General features: G+C 42.2%; 1 pseudogene across 1 annotated transcript; it reads left to right on the top strand.

Moving 5' to 3' along the window:
* Nucleotides 1–2,830: 2,830 nt before the first annotated feature.
* Nucleotides 2,831–6,242, top strand: LOC147609985 (uncharacterized; annotated as a pseudogene). Its single transcript, XR_015264177.1, has 2 exons — nucleotides 2,831–5,531; nucleotides 5,781–6,242. The product of XR_015264177.1 is annotated as an uncharacterized LOC147609985 (transcript).
* The last annotated feature ends 16,155 nt before the right edge of the window (nucleotides 6,243–22,397 follow it).

The following is a 22,397-nucleotide window of genomic DNA, read 5'->3' as shown; positions in this document are numbered from 1 at the left end:
ATGATTCAAATTTCAATATAGCTTCGACAAGTGCTCTAAAAAAAGTATTTCTAAAAAAAAGTAGAAAACCCTCAATCTACTTGAATTTCAAGAGGCAATTTTCAAAATCTAAAGTTGGATTTACACTAAACCCAATTTTTTTTCGAGCACTGGCTTAGACTTGTATAAGCACCAATACCTAGGGAGGTGGGGCTCTTTATATGATTTAGAGAGGATGCAAGTGAAAAAGAAATGCTTATAAAAATTCTTCATTGTAGGCCCAATAGATGTAGGCACCTATATCTAGACTAAAGAGTGTTGGCACCTGGATCTAGAAAGAGTTGAGTAAAACCTAATAGATGTAGGCACCTATATCTAGACTACATAGCGTAGACACCTAGATCTAGAAAGAGTTTAGTAAAACCCAATAGATGTAGGGACCTATAGCTAGACTAAAGAGTGTGCACTATGTACACCTATATTTAAACTAACACTTAGATCTAGAACTTAGAGTTGAATAACGCCATTTATATAGACTTTAAATAGTGTGTACTCTTATATTTAGACTAACACCTAGATCTAGAAAGAGTTGAATAAGGCCATTTATGTAGTTTTGGATTGTGTAATTATAATAAGTGGTAAGACACCCATTTACAAAGGAAAATTTGTAACTGTTTTTTTGTGAAGAAATAGTGAATAATAAAATTAACAAAAATAAAAGGTATACATTTGTATACAACACACAAGCATTATATTTGTGTAAGTTCCTTAGACACAAACATTAAGTTTATGTAAGTTCATTAGAGGCCAAGTGACTCTGGACACCTAGATCTGGAAAGAGTTGAAAGGCCCAATAGATGTAGACACCTATATCTAGACTAAAGATTGTATACAGTTATATCTTGATGACTAAAGATTGTATACTCCTATATCTAGACTAAATAGTGTACACCTAGATTTAAAAAGAGTTGAGTAAGGCCAGTTATGCAGTTTTGGATTGTGTAATTATAATTAATGCTTGTGTAAGTTTATTAGAGGCCAACTAACTCTAGTAAGATTTTTCTATGAATTCATATTAACTTTAGTTGATAGGCAATATCACAATAGCAAAACAGCCCGTTTGGTTCACCAAGGCATGATCCAAATATACATAGAGCGGACAACTTTCGATGTTAAATGGCAGGAGGCAATTGGGTGAATGTCATCTAATGTCTGACCTCCACCAGTGCTCAACCCAATGAATAACACGAAACTAGAAGAAAAACCTACGATCGCATAGGGGTTCAAACTTGGGTCATCTAGCCATAAGTACCCAATAGAATTTACACTTAGGCTATCACGATTTGCTGATATGAACTCTCAACAGATGATTGATGATCTTTGCCTTGTCCTTGTGTGATTTTCGAGGGAGCTTGCACAGTCCATGTTGCAAGATTTGGGTTCAGGAAAAGACAAGTTCACTTTATCATGGAGCTTGCTCAACTTCCAAAAAATCTACCTAATCTTGAGAGGAGAAGGAAAAATTCTGCCTCAAATTCAGAGTAAAAGTATGAAGAAAATACTTGTTTAAAATTACATTTTCCTCTACAATCAACGACCACTTTTGAAAAGTGAGGTTCTAGAGAACTGTAGAAAAAAGCATGAAAGATACAAAAAAGGTGGGAGGGTCAAAGGTGGCAGAAAGCGAAAAATGAAGGTGAAAGCTACGGCACGGATTATAGTATTATGGTAGTATGAGACTGGAGTAAGACAGTAAAGGGGGCTGGTATATGGCGGAGCAAGTAGCAATGTGAATTTAGAAAACCCCTTACGTGTGAATTTTTCATGAATAAAATGACCCCTTTTTCTTCAAATAAAAAAACCCCTTATGTAAATATATTTCTATAAATTTTTCTTAACATTTTAAATTAAAAACCCCTCCATTTGAACTCACGTGGTATACTTACATATTTTTAATGAACCTCCCGAGTCCTATATCTAGACTATATAGTGTACACCTAGATTTAGAAAGAGTTGAGTAAGACTAGTTATGTAGTTTTGGATTATGTAATTATAATTAATGCTTGTGTAAGTTTATTGGAGGGCAATTGACTCTAGTAAGATTTTCCTACGAATTCAGATTAACTCTAGTTAATAGTTAATATCACAATAGCAACATGGCCCGTTTGGTTCACCAAGGCACGATTCAGATAGGCATAGAGCGGACAACTTTCGATATTAAATGGTAGGAGATGATTGGGTGAATGTCATCCAACGTCCAACCTCCAGTGTGCTTGACCCAACGAAGGACATGAGACTAGAAGACAAAACCTATGACCGCATAGTGGGTCATCTGGCCACAAGTACCCAATGCCTTGTGTGAACTTCGACGGACCTATCGCTGCAAGCTTTGGGTTAAGGAAAAGACGAGTTCGCTTTATCATGGAGCTTGCTCAACTTTCAAAAAAACTACCTAATCTTGAGAGGAGAAGTAAAAATACCGCCTCCCATTCGGAGTATTCCTGTAAACGCAGGTGAGAAGGATTCGTGTAATCTTGAGAGGAGAAGGAAGGATTCGTGTAATCTTGAGAGGAGAAGGAAAAATGCCGCGTCCAATTGCCTCCAATTAGGAATATACAACCCACGGTGACAAGGATTCGTGTAATCCATATTCTTTGGTTAACCCATGGTGTAGAAAGCGAGCTGTAGAAAAAAGCATGACTAATACGGCCACTTTCGAAAAGCGAGCTGTAGAAAAAAAAGCACGACTAATGGCTTGAAAGATACAGAGGGTGGAGATAGTCTTGACGGAGGGTCAAATGCGGAAAATGATAGTCTTGACGGAGGGTCAAATGCGGAAAATGATGGTGAAAGCTACGGCGCGGATTATAGTATTATAGTAGCACGAGACTGAAGTAAGACCTGGTATATGGCGGAGCAAGTAGCAATGTTGGCCGGGATGCAGCTAGTAGTCTCTCTTCTTTTGATAGTTTGCTGCGGCATGGGCGCCGCCGAGGGTGGCGCAACAGCCGCGTATGACCTCACGGCGGAGGCCAGGACGCTTCTCAAGTTCAAGGAGGGGTTGAAGGGAGACGGCGGGGTGCTGACGAGGTGGAAATCCGGCGATTTGGCGGCGGTGTGCTCGTGGGAGGGCGTGATGTGCTCAAATACATCTTCCACTGTGGTAGGCCTCAATTTCACCAATTTCAGTCTCAACGGCACACTGACCCGACCTCTGTGCGATCTGCCCAACCTCACCGAGCTCTACCTGCGCTTCAACTTCTTCAACCAGAGCTTCCCTTACTTCTTGCTGGAGCACTGCCCCCACCTCACGGCGCTGGACCTCAGCGAGAACTTGCTCTACGGGCCTCTGCCGTCCAACATCTCCAAGCTCTCCAAACTGCAGTATCTCACCTTAGAAGCCAACTCTTTCGTCGGGCCCATCCCGGCAGACTTTGGGAACCTGCCCTACTTAACCCTGCTCCGGCTGCGGGGAAACAGTATCTCCGGCACCATACCCTCGCAGCTTGGCAATCTCTCCAATTTGCAAACTCTAGACCTTGCTTATAACCTCTTTCAGCCCTCCTCTCTGCCATCTCAGCTTGGTAACCTGACTAGCCTTCAATACCTTGTCCTTGAGAGTTGCAACCTCGTAGGTTCGATCCCGGCCACCCTCGCCAGCCTCTCCCACCTCTCTGTTCTCGACCTCGCCGTCAACAACCTCTCCGGCAGCATCCCCCTCTCTTTCACCAACCTCACCAACCTCACCGACTTCCAGCTCTACCAAAATAATCTCTCTGGCTCTATACCCCCTTTATCTAACCTCCCTTCCCTCGTTGATATCCTACTCCACTCCAACTCTTTGTCCGGCAGGCTGCCGGAGAGCTTCGCCAACCTCTCCTCCCTCAACAATCTACAGCTGTACGACAACCAGCTCAGCGGCACCTTGCCCGACGGGCTCGCCATCCTCCCCAACCTCGCCACCGTCTCACTGTACAGCAACCGCTTCTCCGGCAACCTCTCTTCCCAATGGGGCCTACACTCGAACCTTTTCCAGTTTGATGTTACCAACAACTTCTTCACCGGCTCCATTCCTCCTCACCTGTGCTACAGCAACAAGCTGGAATACCTCTCGCTGACGACCAACCGGCTGACGGGAGAAATCCCGATAGCATACGGCAGCTGCCAGAGTGTGCTCCGCTTCGTGGTTGACGGCAATCAGCTCTCCGGCCGCGTGCCAAGCGGGCTATGGACGCTACCAAGCTTGCAAGTCCTCATGCTGCAAAACAATAATCTCTCAGGTTACATTAAACTGCCTAACTCCTCCACCAACAGCCTGCAGGTCCTCTACATGGATTCCAACCAATTCGAAGGCCCCCTTCCAACCCAAATCAGCCAATTCTGGAACTTAACCAAGCTAACTGCCTCCCACAACAAGCTCTCCGGACCTCTACCCTCCCAAATTAGCTCTCTCACTAAATTAGAGACTCTAGACCTCTCCTCTAATTCAATTTCTGGTGAAATCCCCACATCAATTGGCAGCTGCCAGTCCCTTATCTCCCTTGATCTATCTCAAAACCAGCTCTCTGGCTCAATACCCTCTCAATTAAGCCTAATACAAGACCTTCATTACTTGGATCTCTCCATTAATCACTTGAATGGAAGCATACCCACTGCCATTGCAAAGTCCACTTATGTGCTCTTCAATGTCTCCTACAACAGTCTATCCGGAACAGTTCCAGAGTCATTGAGAAGTGCATTTAATTCTAGCAGTTTTGAGGACAACCCATTACTATGCTTCTCTCAAGTTTGTGGTGAGGAAGCTGGTGTTTCTATGAAGGGGAAAGACATTGCCGAATTGTGAAAGATTGTTCCTCTTGCATTGCTTGGGGCATGTGCTGTAGCTTTGTGTGGAGCTCTTGCAAGGGTGATGTACACAAGGAGGAGAATGGGCGAGACAAGGAGGGTAATTGATTGGAAAGTTGTGTCTTTCCAAAGGCTAGATTTCAATGAAGAAGAAGTGTTCGAGAGGCTAGATGAGAAGAATGTGATAGGGTGTGGGGGAAGTGGAAAGGTATACAAGGTGAGTTTCCCGGGAGGGGCTACAGTGGCTGTGAAGAAGCTCCTATGTGCTCCCAGCAAGAGGATGTTGCAGGGTCTTCTAAGAGATGATCAGAGCTCTTCATTCAAAGCAGAGATGGACATACTGGGCAAAATCAAGCATCAGAATATAGTCAAATTGCTATGTTGTTGTGTGAGTGAGGAGGTCAAGCTGCTTATTTATGAGTACATGCCAAATGGTAGCCTAGGTGACGTTCTTCACAAATCATTTAGCAATCGCCTTCTCAGTTGGGACACACGTTTTCGCATTGCTTTAGGAGCAGCAGAGGGGCTCTGCTACCTGCACCATGACTGTGTGCCCTTCATCCTTCACAGAGACATCAAATCCAACAACATCCTCTTAGACTCCGATTTCCAAGCTAAGATTGCAGATTTTGGTGTGGCAAAGACGTTCAAAGGCAGAGCCGGCACCGTGACTGGCGTGGTTGGATCCGTTGGCTACATTGCCCCAGGTAAAGTTAACTTTTTAACTCATCAATCCTCATAACATAATTGAACGCATTAAAGCAAACAGCTTTGCCTTGCTCTCGCAACTCTCTAATCAAGGGCTAGTCATTAGTGGCTTTCTTTACCAACCAGTGATTAGTGCCGGAGTTAGTGCCAAATGTCCACTTTTTTAATCTGTAATCAAGGTTTGCGTGTGTGATTAGTGACCAAACAGTGAGTAATCGAGTTCTGATGAAGGGCTTCAATTTTTGCAGAATATGGATACACACTGAAGGTGGATGAGAAGAGCGATGTGTACAGCTATGGGGTGGTGTTGTTAGAGCTGGTGACAGGGAGGAGCCCCACATGCAGGGAGTTTCAAGAAGGGGGGCTGGATCTGGTGCGGTGGGTGGGGCGGCTAGTGCAGTCCAAGGAGGGCATGCGGAAAGTCTTCGATGGCAGGATTGACGTGGCGGATGGTGATAGGGACAATATGGTGACGGTGCTCAAGCTTGCCCTCATTTGCACTAGCGCGGTCCCCCAAAGGCGCCCATCTATGCAAGAGGTGGTGGAGCTCCTTCGGCGGCCTAGGGGTGGTGGCCACCACGAGGACCCTTATTAAAAGCAAAACAAGCACGTCCTCTCTATCAACATGTGATATAAAATTTAAGACAATATGTAACCTCATCAAACAAGGCGCCACTATGGAAGCATATATACCAGGGAACTTGTCATGCCCAATCTTGACTCTCAAATCTCCTAGCCACAATGGAAGCATATATACCAGAGAACTTGGAAGTCATGCCCAATCTTGACTCTCAAATCTCCTAGCCACAATAACTTGCAATTCACCAGCTACCTTGTTGAGAACTTGGAAGTCATGCCCAATCTTGACTCTAGAACCTACTAGCCACAATAAGTTGCAATTCACCACCTACCTTCTATAACAAAATTCACCCTCTACCATCATTGTACACAAATAAAACTTTTAACAAGCATGCTACATTATTACCATCAATGATACAAATGTCACACTGAAGCTAGTTGTAGCACATATTCAATGCATATCTAAGGAGCACCAAAAAATTGTGAGCCCTTCGATCCAAAAAGAGAAACACAAGATCAATGGCCTTGATTAAAATATGTTGACCATGGTCTCCCTACACTGAACCAATCGTAATCCAAGGTGGTGTTGCAGATGGACTAAAGTGGGCATCATTAAATGATCGTGTGAGAAATATCACCTCAGCTTAGAGAGAGAGAGTATGTAAAAATGGCATCTACATCAAAAACATATCTTTATGGTAAAATGTTAAGGCTAACATGCTACCTTGCATACATGAGGGAAACAAAAAGAGAAGAGAGATACATGCAAGGGTCGAGTCCAGAGAGTTACACTGGCCAACCCTAAGAGGGTTAACTCCTCGATGTGAAGCCGCTAGGGGCTCAATCCACCTCTTCTTGTGTCACCCAAGAAGAGATCCAATGGCTAGGTAGAGAGCAAGAAGGAGGGAGCTAAGGAGAGCTCAACCTCTATCTCATGCAACTAGCATGCAAAAGGGACTTGGTAGATAGCAAAGAGAGGGTAGAGAAGAAGAGAAGTGAGAGCATTACCATCCCTACTTACATATACCAACAATAAAACATGCAAGCAATGGGATTGTCCCTTTTCATATTCCATAAAATGACTTATATACAAGAGCTCATAGTTACAATGGCTGGTCGCCCATTTACAATTGGGGGCCCAAAACTAGTCTTCCTAGTCTCTCTAGCTCTATGTACAACTACTCCTCATGATCAACGTTACACAAGCTGTAAGCTTGGTCATCCCATGTCTCTTATACAATCCGCGTATTGCGCGGTTACAAAAGATAGATTACAAAGAGTGTAGCCATGCAAAAGGTAATGTTAACCGGAGTGGTTAACATACCCCCCTCCCTAATGCAAGTCCGTCCTCAGAGCTAGCCAGATCTATCTATAGTAGATCGAATAAGTTTGGATGAAGTATCAGCGCGAGGTTGGAACAGGGGGGTGCAATGGAAGACCTTGTAGCTTGTCCAGAAGGTGGTCTCCATCATATCTTCGAAGGTCTGCAAGCGCCAAGTGGGTATCCACATGACGTGCTCATAGTAGCTAAAAATATGCTTGAGGGTGGCCCTTTGTTGATGTTGAAGGCCAAACCCTGCGCACCTTCAAAGTAGTGGTCCCAATTTGGAAAAGACTCTAGCAACGTGATGATCAAGTTGAAGAAGCGAATTGTGGTGATCACGGCTGGGTATGGGACTTGGTCGTATCGGCGGATGAAATTGTGGAAGCGTTGGATTATTGTCTCTTTAGTACACGACTGTTGTGCTGATGGAGGAGTGAACCAAGGAAAGTTGTATTTTAGCTTAGGGTTCTGCTTCTGTTTCTTGTGGAAAACATTCCATGCCCACCGTGTTTATATAGGGAGGCAATCCAAACTAATACGAAACCGTCTATTTTCTGCATTGCAGAAAACTTACTTGCGCGAATCCCCCACCGGTTTCATCGAGTCGTCGGGCCATCTTCTGACTTTACCTACTAGATAATAGATGCACGAGGCCCGTTGCAGTAAGTCTCCCAGATGAAAGGTTTAAGGAGGAAGGGGCACCTCCAGGCCGGCTTCTCGCCTATGAGTTCGAACGTGATGGGGCGAGTAGCGGGGTGTGTGGCTAGTGGTATCCTCCACACGCGCCCTCCTTGGTGGGTTGTCTCGCTGCTACTAGTGATGCTTGGCATCACGGTAAGGATGCAAGACATGGATGTCTATGTAGTCTGTGATGTGGGTGATGGGGTCTGCCTAGAGTTGTCGACCGAGCAGGATGGCGATTGCTTGCTTGAACTATGTACAGTCAAGGGGGTCCCGCCAGTTGAGAGCGCTCCAATGGTGGCAGTGGCGGTAGAATCTCTCCCTCTTCGAGGTTTTTGGTGGAGGGCTCGTTTTTGGTGGAGGGCTCGTGTGTCAGCGCGACAGGGGGTGGAGGGGTTGTCAAGGTAGAGGCTCCTGTTGTTGCGAGGCTTGCGTCAAAGAGGGGTGGGGGTTTAGTGGAGGTGGATGGGATATCTTGGAATGCAGTGTGCAGGGATAAAATGGGAGGTGAGGGTGATGGAGGTGGGGTGGGAAAATGGAGGGGGTGGAGAAGAAGGTTGTGGATGGAAGAGTGTGAGGGTAGATGTGCCAGAGGGGGTGGAGATGGTGGGGGTTGGTTGCGATGATGGGGGCAAGAGGAACCGTGTGGTGGAGGAGAGGAGGTGGTGAGGGTGGTAGACTGTCATGGCCGTCATCGCCCACCATCATGGTCGACAGGGGCGGGGCTGGTTGCAACGGCATCCGCGGGGCCATGTGCACGGAAGAAAGCTTCGGCAACTACTACTTCTGTAATGATGCGGAAAAGAGAAAAAGAAAAGATTGCACTCAAGATGGAGTACCACATAGCCATAGAAGCATGAAGCTCCAAGAAGTTAGATTTCATTCATAAGAGTATGTTATGACCATGGTTACAATATTCACTTATATACTAGCCCACCATTTCACACTCATTAATATTGGGCCTCATACTTGACCAGTCATAGCCATGCCCATGAGCCTCTTCTTATGTACAAACTCAAGCCCCTTTCATTACAAACCATCCCCACCCAAAGGTTTCGTCCTCAAAACCATGTATGGGAGTAGTGTATGGGCTGTATGAAACCTTCTTGACTTTCCACATCAATGTGTAAGTACATTTGTTGCAATTCCAAAAAATGCCTTTCACAAGAAACTCCACATAGAGATGTCCACTTATTTGATGTACATATGGGACTGCTCTCTTTGATATCCATAAGCCCACGGAGTCTTGTTGAACTTGAATGATGAGTAGGGAAGTATACCAAGGACAATGGCCATCCATACAATAAATTTACAGCAATGGCATCCTGCATATCATCATTCAAATCCATGCAAATTGCTGTCCAAAAACACCAACAACCTCTACACTTTATCCACCTTGATCGATTGCTTGTGGAAGCTCCGGATGGTCATGAAGCCTTCAGACTACCAAGAAGCCTCTTCATTAGGTAAGCCTCTCCACTTCACAAGGTACTTAACAATAGACCTATTACGAAGGTGTCTTTCCCTCATTCCAATCACCTTCTCCGCCACATATTGAATCATTCCCTCTTCATCCCTTGGAGGCAATTCATCAATTACTTCCAATTGAGGACATCCAATTGAGGACCCACAAACTTCTTCAAATGTGACACATGAAATACATTGTGGATCCTTGTGGTAGAAGGTAACAACAATCGATAGGCTACTTCACCAACCCTTCTCAACACCTTGTATGGTCCATAAAAGTGATGAGAAACTTTGTATTGGTGTCTCCCTTCAAAGAAACATACCTTGACTTAGGGATTATCAATAACACATAATCCCCTTCCTTGAATTCCACATGCTTCCTTGATTCATCGGCATATTGCTTCATTTGGTTTTGTGCCTTAGCCATGTTATCCTTGCACCTTTGCATTATTGCACACATCTTCTCAATCTCCTCTTTAGCTTGAGGATTCACCTTTTCCTCATTGAATGTAATGGAAGGTACATGCACCTTATACCCATACATGGCTTCAAATGGAGACATACCAATACTCATGTGATAGGTATTGTTATGGCAAAATTCAGCTAAGTGCAGCCATTTGTCCCATGAAGATTGAGTGTCATAACAATGGTGTTTCAAATAGACTTCAAGCCACTTGTTCACCCTGTCGGTTTGGCCATCCATTTGTGGATGATAGGTTGTACTTGGAGTGAGTGTAGTTCCCATGGAATCAAAGACACTCCTCCAAAAATGGCTCATGAACTTAGCATCCCTATCACTCACCACTTGCTTTGGCATTCCATGCAATCTAAACACATGCTCCATGAATTGTTGAGCCACCATAGAAGCTGTATATTGCACCTTTGTGGGTATGAAATAATCCGCCTTTGTTAGCCTATCACCGCCACATAGATGCTATTACACCCTTGCTTAATAGTGGGCAGCCCGATGATGAAATCCATAGCTATGTGAGTCCACTTTCCTTCCGGAATAGGCAATGGTTCCAATAATCCACTAGGCAATTGATTTGGATCCTTGTTTTGTTGGGCAAGGCAAACACTTTCGTACAAAGTCATGCACATCCTTACAAAGTCCTTTCCAAAAGAAACTCTTCCTTATCTTATTATAAGTCTTGAACACTCCCAAATGACCAGCCCCATTGGTGAAGAGTGCATCTCTTGTAGGATTTTCAGCTTGAAGGATGAGTGAGGAACCAAATACACCTTTCCTTTGTACCAAAGCAATCCATTGCGCACTTCAAAATGTGGATATTTATCACATAACCCTTGCTGTAATTTCTGAAACATTGGATCAACCATGTCATCCACAAAATACTCCTCTTGTATCTCATGAATCCAATCATAATGCACCTCCGAAATGGCATGAGTGCAAGCCCCCATCCTAGAAAGTGCATCCACACAACATTATCCTTTCCCGCGGTGTAAGAGATCTCAAAATCATAATTTTGCAAAGTAGCAAGCCATCTCTTTTTCTTGGGAGAAAGGTTCTGTTGGGTGAGGAAAAATTGGAGTACTCGTCTCACGTGATGATTGGTCCTCACTTTGAAATGCCCACCATACAAATAGTGATGCCACTTCTTTATGGCATGCAAAATAGCCAACATTTCTTGATCATACACATGAAGCTCCCTCTCCTTCTCGGTAAGCTTTCTACTCTCATAAGCAATTACCCCATGTTCTTAATATAGCACGGCACCAATTCCTCTCCCACTTGCATCAGCCCGTATAGTGAAAGGCTTAGAAAAATCAGGGCAAACCAATATTGGAGATGAAATGAGTGCTTGCTTGAGCTCTTGAAAGCTTTTATCGGCCACAGCATCCAAAAAAATGCTTCCTTCTTAAGCCTATCGATAAGTGGGGCTGCCATGTGAGCATAATGGCGCATAAACCTCCGACAGAAAGATGATAATCCCAAAAATCCCCTCAATTGAGTAGTGTTGGATGGTGTAGGCCAATCTTTCACACATTGCACCTTCTTGGGATCCATCTGAATACCATCATTGCTCACAATGTGGCCTAAATATTCAACTTCTTGTGACATAAAAGTGCACTTGCTTTGTTTGTCAAACAATTTGTGCTCCCTCAACACCTTCAACACTTGCTCCACATACATCAAGTGCTCTTCCTTTGACTTGCTATACACAAGTATGTCATCAAAGAAGACCAAAACTCATTTGTAGAGGAAAGGCTTCAAGACTTTGTTCATGAGAGCTTGAAATGTGGCCGAGGAATTTGACAAAACCAAAGGCATAAGCATGAATTGAAATAGACCTCGTTTAGTTCAAAATGCCATCTTAAACTCATCACCATCTTTCATCCTTATTTGATGATACCCGGACTTGAGATCTATCTTGGAGAAATATTTTGCTCCTTTCAATTCATCAAGTAAATCATCAATCCTTGGAATGGGATATCGATTCTTTATAGTGATCTTGTTGAGATCTCTATAATCAATGCACAATCTATAAGATCCATCCTTCTTCTTCACCAATAAAACCGGTGAGGTAAAAGGTGATTGGCTTGGTTGTATGAATCCCATTTCCAAAAGTTCTTCCACTTGGTTTGCCACCCCTTCCCGCTCAACCTTGTAAAGCCTATAAGGAGGCTTATTGATTGGTTTTTCATCCTTCTCAAGCTCTATGGCATTTTCAACCTCTCTAGTAGGTGGCAAGCATTTGGGTGCTTCAAACACATATTTGTACTCTTGCAATAAGGCATCCATCCCTTCATCATGTATTTGTAGCCCATTGTCCTCTTCTTGATGACGAGTGAGTTGTAGCATGTAAACAAGGCATAAACTCTTTAACTCCCTTCATTTGCTTCTTGGACACCAAAGTTAAAGCATGGCTACAAATTCCATCCAAGCATAGCTCTTTGCCCTTATGCATAAACCACATTTTCATGTGCTTCAAATCCATTGAGAATCTTTCCAAAGTATGCAACCAATCACATCCAAGCACCACATCAAGGGGCCCCATATTAAGCACAATCAACGGGCATCATAGGCATATTCGAAAGACAAAGAAAACCTTGTTGCAACCCAACTCTTGCTTAGCTCATGCTTGTCCATTTGCAACCTGCACTTTAAGAGCCTTCATCATATCTTTTGGGCATAGCTTCAAAGAATTTATTGATTTGGAGTTCACAAAACTATGTGTGCTCCGTGAATCAACAAGTATATGAATGGACCCACTCCTAATCTTTCCCATAAGCCTCAAAGTGTTGGAGCCTTTGCATCCCGCTTTAGCTTCTTGTGAAATGGCACAAAGCATGGCTGTCTTTTTTTTTGTTTCAACTTCTACCCAATCCTCTCCACCCGATCAAAAGGAAACTCTTGAGAAGGATCAAGAGTAGGCTCTTCTATCACCTCATTTGGATAATCCTAAAATTAAGCCTCATCCCCATAATCCAATGGTACCTCTTCATCTTCCACCACCTCAAGAATCATATTGGCTCTCACCTCCTTTGCCTTGCAAACCTTTTTATGCTCGGGACTCCATTTCTCATTGCAAAGGAAGCAAACCCCCATTAGGAAAAAAGGGAGCTCATTTTGGGGCCTTTTACGGTTTGGAAAAACAAGCTCTCAACCAATCAACAGAGGGTTAACGTAACGTTAGAAATTCACAAAAATAAGAGAAAATAGATAAAAGAAACAATACTTTATGTAGGTACAAGCGTGTTACATTAATGTGGAGATTGGTTTTTTATTCTCACAAGATCTTTGGACATGAAGATAGAATCTAGTCTGACCTTCCCGCTTCCACCTTCCTTTGAACTTTGAAATGTTGTGCTACCTTTCCTTCGAAAGGTCTACCATTCTACACCACTGCCTCATTGTGCAGCAGCCTCTTTTTTTCCAAAACTGCTCCCTTGATCCTGTTTGGCTTAGAGTAAGATCTTTCTTGTCAACTATCTATCTGCCCACTTTCTCTTTCTTGAAACTTCACTTTGTTATCTTGTTTACATTACTTTGCTGTTGTTACAAATTCACAAGGTCTCCATGGTAAATAAAAACTATGGCCGTTCTTGTGGAAGACGCTCTGTGGATGATAATGCTATGAAGGTAGAATTATACCACACATCCTTACCCCGTCGACCTGCTCCTTCCATTTCTTCGGTAGAGAATTCAAGTACAGTCAAAACGGAAGGAACTTGGGAAAGGTTTAGTGTTTCGAAAGGAGCATGGGTGCTCATACAACCTAGCAAAAGAAAGAGACCCCAGACAAAAAACATTTTCTTGGCGTCATGGAAGGGAAGAGTACGAGATTTTAAAATAACCAGAGGGAAGATATCGGTGAAAGAAGTTTTGATTCAGCATGTGTACATGCATAAAGAACTTGTCTTGCGAGACTATCCAAATGATCTTCCGCAACACAGACCTAATTGTATATTTTTCTATTGTGGTTTTGTTCTTTATGAGGTGTATGGATTTTTAAGATGAAGCTTTCTTTCTTTGCTTATTGACATTCTTGTGTTATTTTATTTTAGATTTATACCCTTCATCGTATGAGACATGGCAAAACATCGATTGTATTCTGGGATTTATAGATTTTTGCATGGATTGATAGGAGAACAACAATACCAAGGTCAATGTGCAACAGAGCTAGCTCAATCGGGTATATTTTTTACTGATCATTTTTATCAGTTGCTGGACAATGCTAACACACATGGTGTGTTAAGAAAACAAGACCTTCCGGCATGGAATTCAGTGGATTGGCCTCTCCCACATTTTAGTGTTACAGAGGCATATAGGGCCAAGCTTTTCAAAGAAGTACAGAAAGCTCTGAGGCCCAATATTGCCACAAGGATAATAAAAATTTCTTTATGCATGCCTCTCACAGCTTTTGTAGACTTGTTTAATACCTTTCCAGTGAAGGTTTCAAAAACAATGTTCACAGTTAAAGCAACAAGTCTGGCATGCATGCCACAATTTTTGGATAAAGGTTGGGATAAGAAGACATGTAGTTCAGTGTTTTGTGAGGTTGTCCAACCTTCTATGCAACTGAAGTACATGGTTGCATCACAAAATTTTATTTTTTCTTTTTATTATAAGCGCAGTCGAATGCTAGGCACAAAACTAGTCCCAATGGATCAAGATGAAGATTCTTTTGGTGCAGAAAATAAACTTCTTGATATTGATGTTGTTGAGAATGGTGATGTGCTAGTCAATATCTCATTAAGACAATGTTGCTCCCTAGCTCAATTGTGCAATGACATTCTGTTTGAGACAGAAGGTTCTATTTCAAAGGACTTTTTATTTATCTACAACAATACGAAGGTACACCATTTGACTTATCCTAGTCTCATTAAGCACTGCTATTAGTTTACTTTACCCTATTGTTTCATATTGCTTTTTTGCAGGTGCTCAAAAGAAGAGAGAGTTCAATAAAATGCAGACATTGAAAATTTGAAAATTGAGATAACACAGACTCCATAAACAAAGGTATTATATTCAATAAAGTAAAATTTTGTACAGAAGTGTTTAATTGTATATGTAGAACATATTCTTGACAACCATTTTCTATTTATCTACAGCCTGATCCAAAGGCTGCTCTACATGGTCCAAGCTCACCGTATCATCTTTTTTTGGAGAATCTGTTTTCTGCTACTCCATCCTGTCGTGTACAATCTCTTGGTGCTGCTCCATTGTCTCCTCTACTGCCCCTGGAGCATCTGTTTGTTGCTGCTCCATCTTCTCCTCAATAACATCAGCAGCAGGCAGGTCCTTGTTCCTGTGGCTTCTCCTCATCAGCACTAGGTCCTTGTTCCTGTGGCACCACATCAGCATCATCTGTGTCATCAAGGTGTATGACACCTTCTCGGACTTTAGAGCTCTCACCCAACTCGACAGTAGCTGGTACAATAGGTTTGGGGGAGGCATACTTCAAAAAACTTCCAAATTGTATCAGCTCTGAAACTATATACATAGTTCGAGCTGAAGTTATCTTCTCTCATCTGCAATGGCATATGATGATTTAGAACACTTTGTACCAATATCAATTATTTTGAAGCTAAATGAAAATTATTTTTTCTTACAAGGTCTGGCTGTCCTATCTCAAAATAGCTTGAAAGTATATATTTGGCACTGATCAGCACTCTCCAGCCGTCGCAGCTACTTGAATCATCTTGTTGTGGTGTCTCTACAGTTGGAAAGATGTGTTAGAAACTATTAATATCTGAACAAAATAAAATTATTCAATAAGTTCAAAGGCATAGCATGAAATAGACATCAGTAGAAGGAATGACTTTCTACCTCTAAATCTATTGGCTCTATTGAATCCAAAAGATTGACATTAGGAGGACAGTGATCCAATGCATCTAGAAGCCTTCTAATACAACTGCAATACATATAATTCAGTTAGTGTGCATTCAATCAAAATAATGAAGTTTAAAGTTAAAAATAGCACACACACCACTTACAATTTCAGCTCTGTGTGTGTGTTTTTAAGAGAGTTGAATAAAAAGCATTGCTTCTGCTGGATGCAATAGAAGCAAAGCTCCAGTGGTCACTGCGTAAGGAAAAAAGCATTAAGAAATCAAAGGCTACAAGAGTTCTCAATCTTAAAGAAGAATCCCAAAAGAAGCAGTCAACCACATACTTGTTATGGTATGGAAGTAGCAAAACATCGACAACATCAAAATCGTAGTGTCTGAACCAATTGGAAATATCCATGGGAGTTTTCTTTGCATCTCTTAACTTGAAGGAAATGGCAGGATCAATAATATGAACTGTATGCTGTACAGCGTGGTTACGCCAGCTTCTCATCATGTTGCATTGGACCAAACAATAATTAGGGTAGGGTGTAAAGGAGGTACAAGAAGGATTGTTTTGCAAACAAATGTAAAATAAAAGACACTTACTAGAGCATTGCAAGAATGATAGTATCTGAGCAATACTCATTCTTATGAGCCAATGCTTGCCAAGCATGGTTTTGTCAAGTCAAAATTATTCACATTGAAGTTTCATCCTCAATATGGACAACTATGTTAGGGCCCAGCTCCTGCAACCTTCTCTGTATCTGCAGCTCCATCTGTACAGTCTCCACATCTATAACAGATTTGGATTCTTTTATTTGCTGCTTCAGTGACTCCTCATAAGCAGCTTTCCCTCTGGTGTTCTTTGAGTGGGTTACTTCAACAACCTTAACCTCATCAACCTTCAACTTTCTTGTAGGTGGAATTAATAATATGTCTCTCATTTTGATGTCCTACCATTCCACAGGATGGACCAGCTTGTCATACCTCCATCTCACTCTGGACAAAGTGTTGAAGTCTTTGGCCATTAGAGTTACCCTGTGAGCATGGGCTGCTACCAGCATTGCATCTTCAAAATATTTCTCCAAGTAATCCTCTGCCATTTCCTGTAAGGAAAGAATGGCAGTCCTGTTTCACCTGAAACCAAGGTGCCAACTATCACATATGTCTTTCACTAGTCTCTGAAAAGGTGCCTTGGGGATTGCAAAGCCTATAGCTTTCTATTGCTTCCTGATCTCCTTTAGCACACCTGCACCATGTTTCAATCTCTTGGCCTTTTGCTGGAGTAGGCTCATTGGCTTCCCCTTCCTACCATGTGTAACTCTTCCCTTTGGAGGCACACTAAATTCCTTGATACCTGCCCCAGCTGCTGCTGCAAGCCCTGGCCCCTTGCCAGCACTCCTTGCAGTTGACTTGGTTCTTGCCATCACTCTAACAAGCTGCATACAAAGCAATGGAAAGAGATTACAGCCATGGAGAACATGGAATGATACAAGAAGGCAATGACAGGGGTGGATGAAGCAACATTTATAAATTTGTAACAAAACGCGATTTTGACAGTTTGAAATTCCTAACAGCTCACTCTCGCGTTTTCCTGCAAATACCTGAAGTAACATGCTATTACATTCCTACAGTGATTTCTCTATCTTTACAACTAAATACAATATGGATTGAGTTCATGCAAGGAGTGTACAGCCATGGATAACTTGGAAAGACACAAAACCACAATGATAAGGGTGGATGAAACAACAGTTTTATATTTGCAACAAAACGCGATTTCGGCTGTTTGAAATTCCTAAAGCCTTCTCCTCGCGTTTTCCTGCAAATTCATGAGGCAGCATACTGGAACATGCCTTCAGTCATTTCACTGTGTTTGCAACTTGGTGCAGGATGGATTGAGTCTATGGAAGGCAAGAAGTGATCAATCTCTCACTCAACCAGCCCAATTCAAAAGTCTTCTTGCTTGTGGTTGCAGTGGAAAAAGCTAAGGAATGCATATAATATTTATCCTAATATCTAAGCTACATCACATCCCAAAAGTTATTATGCATATAATATTTGTGTGTTATACTATTAAACAAGAAGATAAGGATATAGAGAGTCTTACTGACCTGGAAGCTATCTGTGGGTGTGCTGTGCTGGTGATGAGTACCCTGTGCTGGGGGGATGAACCTGTGCTGCTGGTTAGGATGCTGATGGTGCAGAGTAGGGAGGTAGAGAGGCAAGAGAGCTGAGAGGGGAGGGCCAAGACAAGAGAGATTAAACAGGAGGGAAAAGATTAGTGCAAAATACAAACAAAGCAGTTACTAAATACCACACGTGTGGAATGGAGTCGTTTTTTCACACGTGTGGATGGGACCCAGATCTCTTGGAGTTTGAAACTTGGCACGTGTGAATGGGACACTTTTTGCCTTGGAACTTGTGCCAATCATGATTTCATAATCAGATCCATAACCACTCTTCCCTCCCCATCTTTTATCCCTGCTCGCACCCTCCCATCATCATTTTCCTTCCCCCTCTGATCCCTTCCTACCCAACACACTCCATCCAGACTACAACCTGCCTGAAGACTACTACCACTGCCAGATCTCCAGGTTACCTCGGCTGCAACTCAAGTTTGGAAGAGAGCAGAAGATTCACCAGTGCAACTCCAACAGCATGGAAAAGGAAAAGAAAGGTCAGAGATCTATATTCTTTTCAATGTTTTTTGATATATATTTCTTCCATCCATAGAATTCTTGAATCTTACTGCCCAGGAATCTGGTACATCACCCTAGGATTTGATTGGAGATGGATATCATTAGAACCTAGAATTTTGCAACAAAATGCGAGGAGAGTGCTTAACATTTTCCAAATGGCCCTATATCGCGTTTTCCTACAAATTCTTATATTCCTTTTGGTTTTGTTTTGCTTTCTTTTGCCCTGAGGAGTTCTTCCTAGTATCATCTATTGTCCAGGAATCTGTGAGATGATCCTAGCATTTGATTGGAGATGGATATCAATAGAAATGGAAAATTTGTAACTAAATGCGAGGAGAGTACTTGACATTTTCCAAATGGCCCTACATCGCGTTTTCTTGCAAATTCCTAGAATTAACATATACGATATGCACCTAGAGGTATAATAGATGGTTTGTTTTGTAGGTTCATCTTACAATGTTTATATCTACAAGAGAGGGAAGGTTTACTTGTCTCTTATTTGTTTGCGATGGGGAACCGCATTGAATTGTTGGGTGTCCAAAGAAGAATGTGGTTGCAGTGGGGGACCGCATTGAATTGCTGAGTGTCCAAACAAGAATGTGGTTCATACACACCAACCCCAACAATTGATTGCTCCACCTAATGACATGCCAGTACTTACTTGTACTAAATGTGGGATTGATCATTTGATCAAAGATTGTCCATACCGTGCAAATAGTTAGAAAGTAAAAAACTAAGCTATTTCAAAACAGCGAGATTCAAAAAGAATAGGGGCCATAGAAAACTATTTTATTGTCCCAATTAAATTTTGGTCAGATTATGTCGACTTGTTTCTGAGGCCGTGAGATTGCAGAGAACAGTTCAGGCGTGAAGCGTCACAAAACAATTCACGTCATGAATGATTTTTTGCACTTTTGTGTGTTTAATTTTTTTGCTTTTGGACTCAGATTTCCACGTAGGCATGAAATTTGACTATACCAAGTTCGTGAGTTCGTGAGTTTGGTTTGATTAAGGCATGAAATTGCAAAAAAAGTTCACGTCGTGAAAGAGATAAGGTGTCACATTGTAAAAAGAAATCGGTTCATGTCGTGAACTAGAAATGGTTCCTGCCGTGAAGGGTTCTAAAATGGTTCGTGTCGTGAAATGAAAATGTTTCATGCCATGAACGATCACATGTCCGCTGATGAGGACTCCATAGAGCTTTATCCGGACTGCTATGTAGTCGATGCAAGAGGCGGAGTCAAACTAGTATCCCGGTTAGCTGTAATAAGAAGAGGTCGAGACATCAACTCTTCTCTCAAGAGAATGCCTCTTCAATGCTATCATTGTCAGGGACCACAACGAATCTTTTGAGAATTTCTTTAGAAACCAACCAATCACCCAAGTAGCATCTTTCAGCATGCCACATGCAATTTGTAATCGTTGTGGCATAGATCATTGGATCAAAGATTGCCCAATGAAAGTGGTGGTTGTAAATCAACAAAATGGTCCTACCATCACACCTTTCAACATGAATTGAGTGGGTGGACAAACTCAAAGATCAATTTTGAGAAATCATGATGTGTCTGTGAATGCAATAATGAGAATCATTTTTGCTGATGAGAAAAGTTTTTGCTTTGGAACAGTTGATTCTCAGGCCCCTCCTTTCAAGAGGAAGCTGGACTTTTCTGCTGCTATACTTAGACCACAGCAATCACCAGGTGAGTCATGTGTGCTCATGAAGGGAGTTGTTTGGTGATATCCTATACATTCCCTGATTGCATACGTTAGCATATAGAATTCATGATATATAATTTTTTGTTCAGGCAAAAGGAAGAGACTGGAGCAGAAAGCTGAGTCTTCCCTTTCAAAACAAAAGGAACCAGAAGAGGACAAATCTCTAGATTTGCTCCTATTTGACTTTCTTCACAAATGCAAGGCTCAGAGGAACTTCCACATATACCATAGTATTTTCAACAGGGAGTTCACTATGAGCTCTGTGTACTGGAGCATCACAGAGATTTTCTTTCAGACCATTGGGATACCTTCAAATAACTGACAGAGGCAGGAAGAATTGTGGAAGGTGAAAAGGTTTTTGTGCATATAAATCATATTGTCTCCATTGACAGGCTGAGGTACCATGTGAATAGAAGATTTGATAGCCTGCCTGAGGAATATAAATTCAACTGTAACTTGCACACCAGAAAGTGTAGAGTGCTTGAGGAAACCATGGCAGGAGGCTGAAGAAGAAGACACATCTGAAGCAGAGGAAAAAGAGGATGTTCCTGTGGCAACAGAAATGGTAGAGCAGGAAGAAGATATCAAGTTTCAACCTCCAGGATGAGGGGCTGCAAGTGGCTGCTCTTGACCTTGTTCAACTGAGGACTGAAACTCTTAGGGCAGCACAGCCAGTTGAAGATTTTGATGTTTAGAGTAGCAACTATGCAATGCCCATGCTTCCAGGTGTCTTGATTGGTGGTAAAGATTATGTTTTCCTCCATGATATAGAGTGTATGTTCAATTTGAGGGAGGACTATGCCATTTCCCTTATTGCCCAGACTTCAAGGCTTGACAAGGAGGTTGGCATAGAGGATGACCATTCACTACTGGCTTTGGAAACAACTTTTGATTCTGCAGAGGCCCTTACTATTTGTTTCAAAGAGGCTAAAAAGTTCCAAGAGCCAAATGAAGCTACCTTCCACCAGCTCACACAGGAAGCTATGAATCTCTCAGCACTATACAAGGGAAAGCTTAAAGAAGAGGCTGGACTGGAGGGGAGAGGAATAAATCTTTGGAAAGATGAACTTCTTGTTGTTGATGAAAATGAGAAGATATGATCTTGTTACTTCAAATCAAATACTTTATCTTGTGTTTAAATGTTTTATAGTTGTGTATTGTCTCACTCCAATCTTTTGATATGTGGCAGCTACAAATTGAGGATGACACATTCTTCCAGAGAACAAGTGGAAGCAGGCCGGCTGGGTTTGGCAAAATGTCAAGTCTAGCTCATTATATTCATGATCTAGGAAGTGCTAAGATCTTGATTTACCATAGGCAGTTGAGCAACAATGGAGAAGCCATTGTTTACTTCTTTAAATGTTTGTCTAGGGTTTTAGGTGGACATGATCTTTCATGGCAAAAGGAAAAGATCATTTTGATAGAGAGGTTGTCTGCCATAGATATATTTGGGGATTATGTGAATAAGCAGGCCTCTAGGGCCTCTTACTTTTTGTCTTACACTTCTTATGCATTAGCATGTGGTGTTAAGGAGCCCAAATGTCTGGAGGGCTATGGAAAACACAAGCTCATAAGGTTTTGAGAGCCACCCATGATTGCATCAGGCGACACAATCCAAGAAGAAGAACACGTGGAGATAGCTGAAGACAAGGATACCCCTCCCAGACAAGCAACAGAGGCAAGCATTGATAAACAGACAGTTGACATCAAGCCAACAAGGAAGAAAAAGAGTCCAATCAAGATCAAAAAAAGAGTTCCGATTGGCAGGCCCTGGGAGTAATAGGATTTAGTCATCAAATATAGCACAAACATTATGTTGAAGTTGAACTGATTTGTACAAAGTCTTTGATCCTCATCAGTTCCTTGTCCGTACGGACGATCAGTACCCTTTTGCATTTGTCCCATCACCATACGACACTTCAATACTCTTCCCACACTCAGTAGCTTCTAAAAGCATTTGACACTCAGTACCTTATTGGTAAGGATCAATAGTGTGTCTAGCATAATTAAGTAGTATTGATTGAATTTTTTGTGTGTAGCTCATGGATGTATTGATGCTTGTTAATATAGATCACATGTTTCACAAAAGAAATACTTTTGATGGA

Source organism: Cibotium barometz, chromosome 50, assembly GCF_041138505.1.
Source record: "Cibotium barometz isolate CiBa-2024 chromosome 50, ASM4113850v1, whole genome shotgun sequence".
NCBI lineage: Eukaryota > Viridiplantae > Streptophyta > Polypodiopsida > Cyatheales > Cibotiaceae > Cibotium > Cibotium barometz.
Note: the sequence above shows the minus strand (reverse complement) of the source record. Positions and strands in the feature narration are given on the sequence as shown.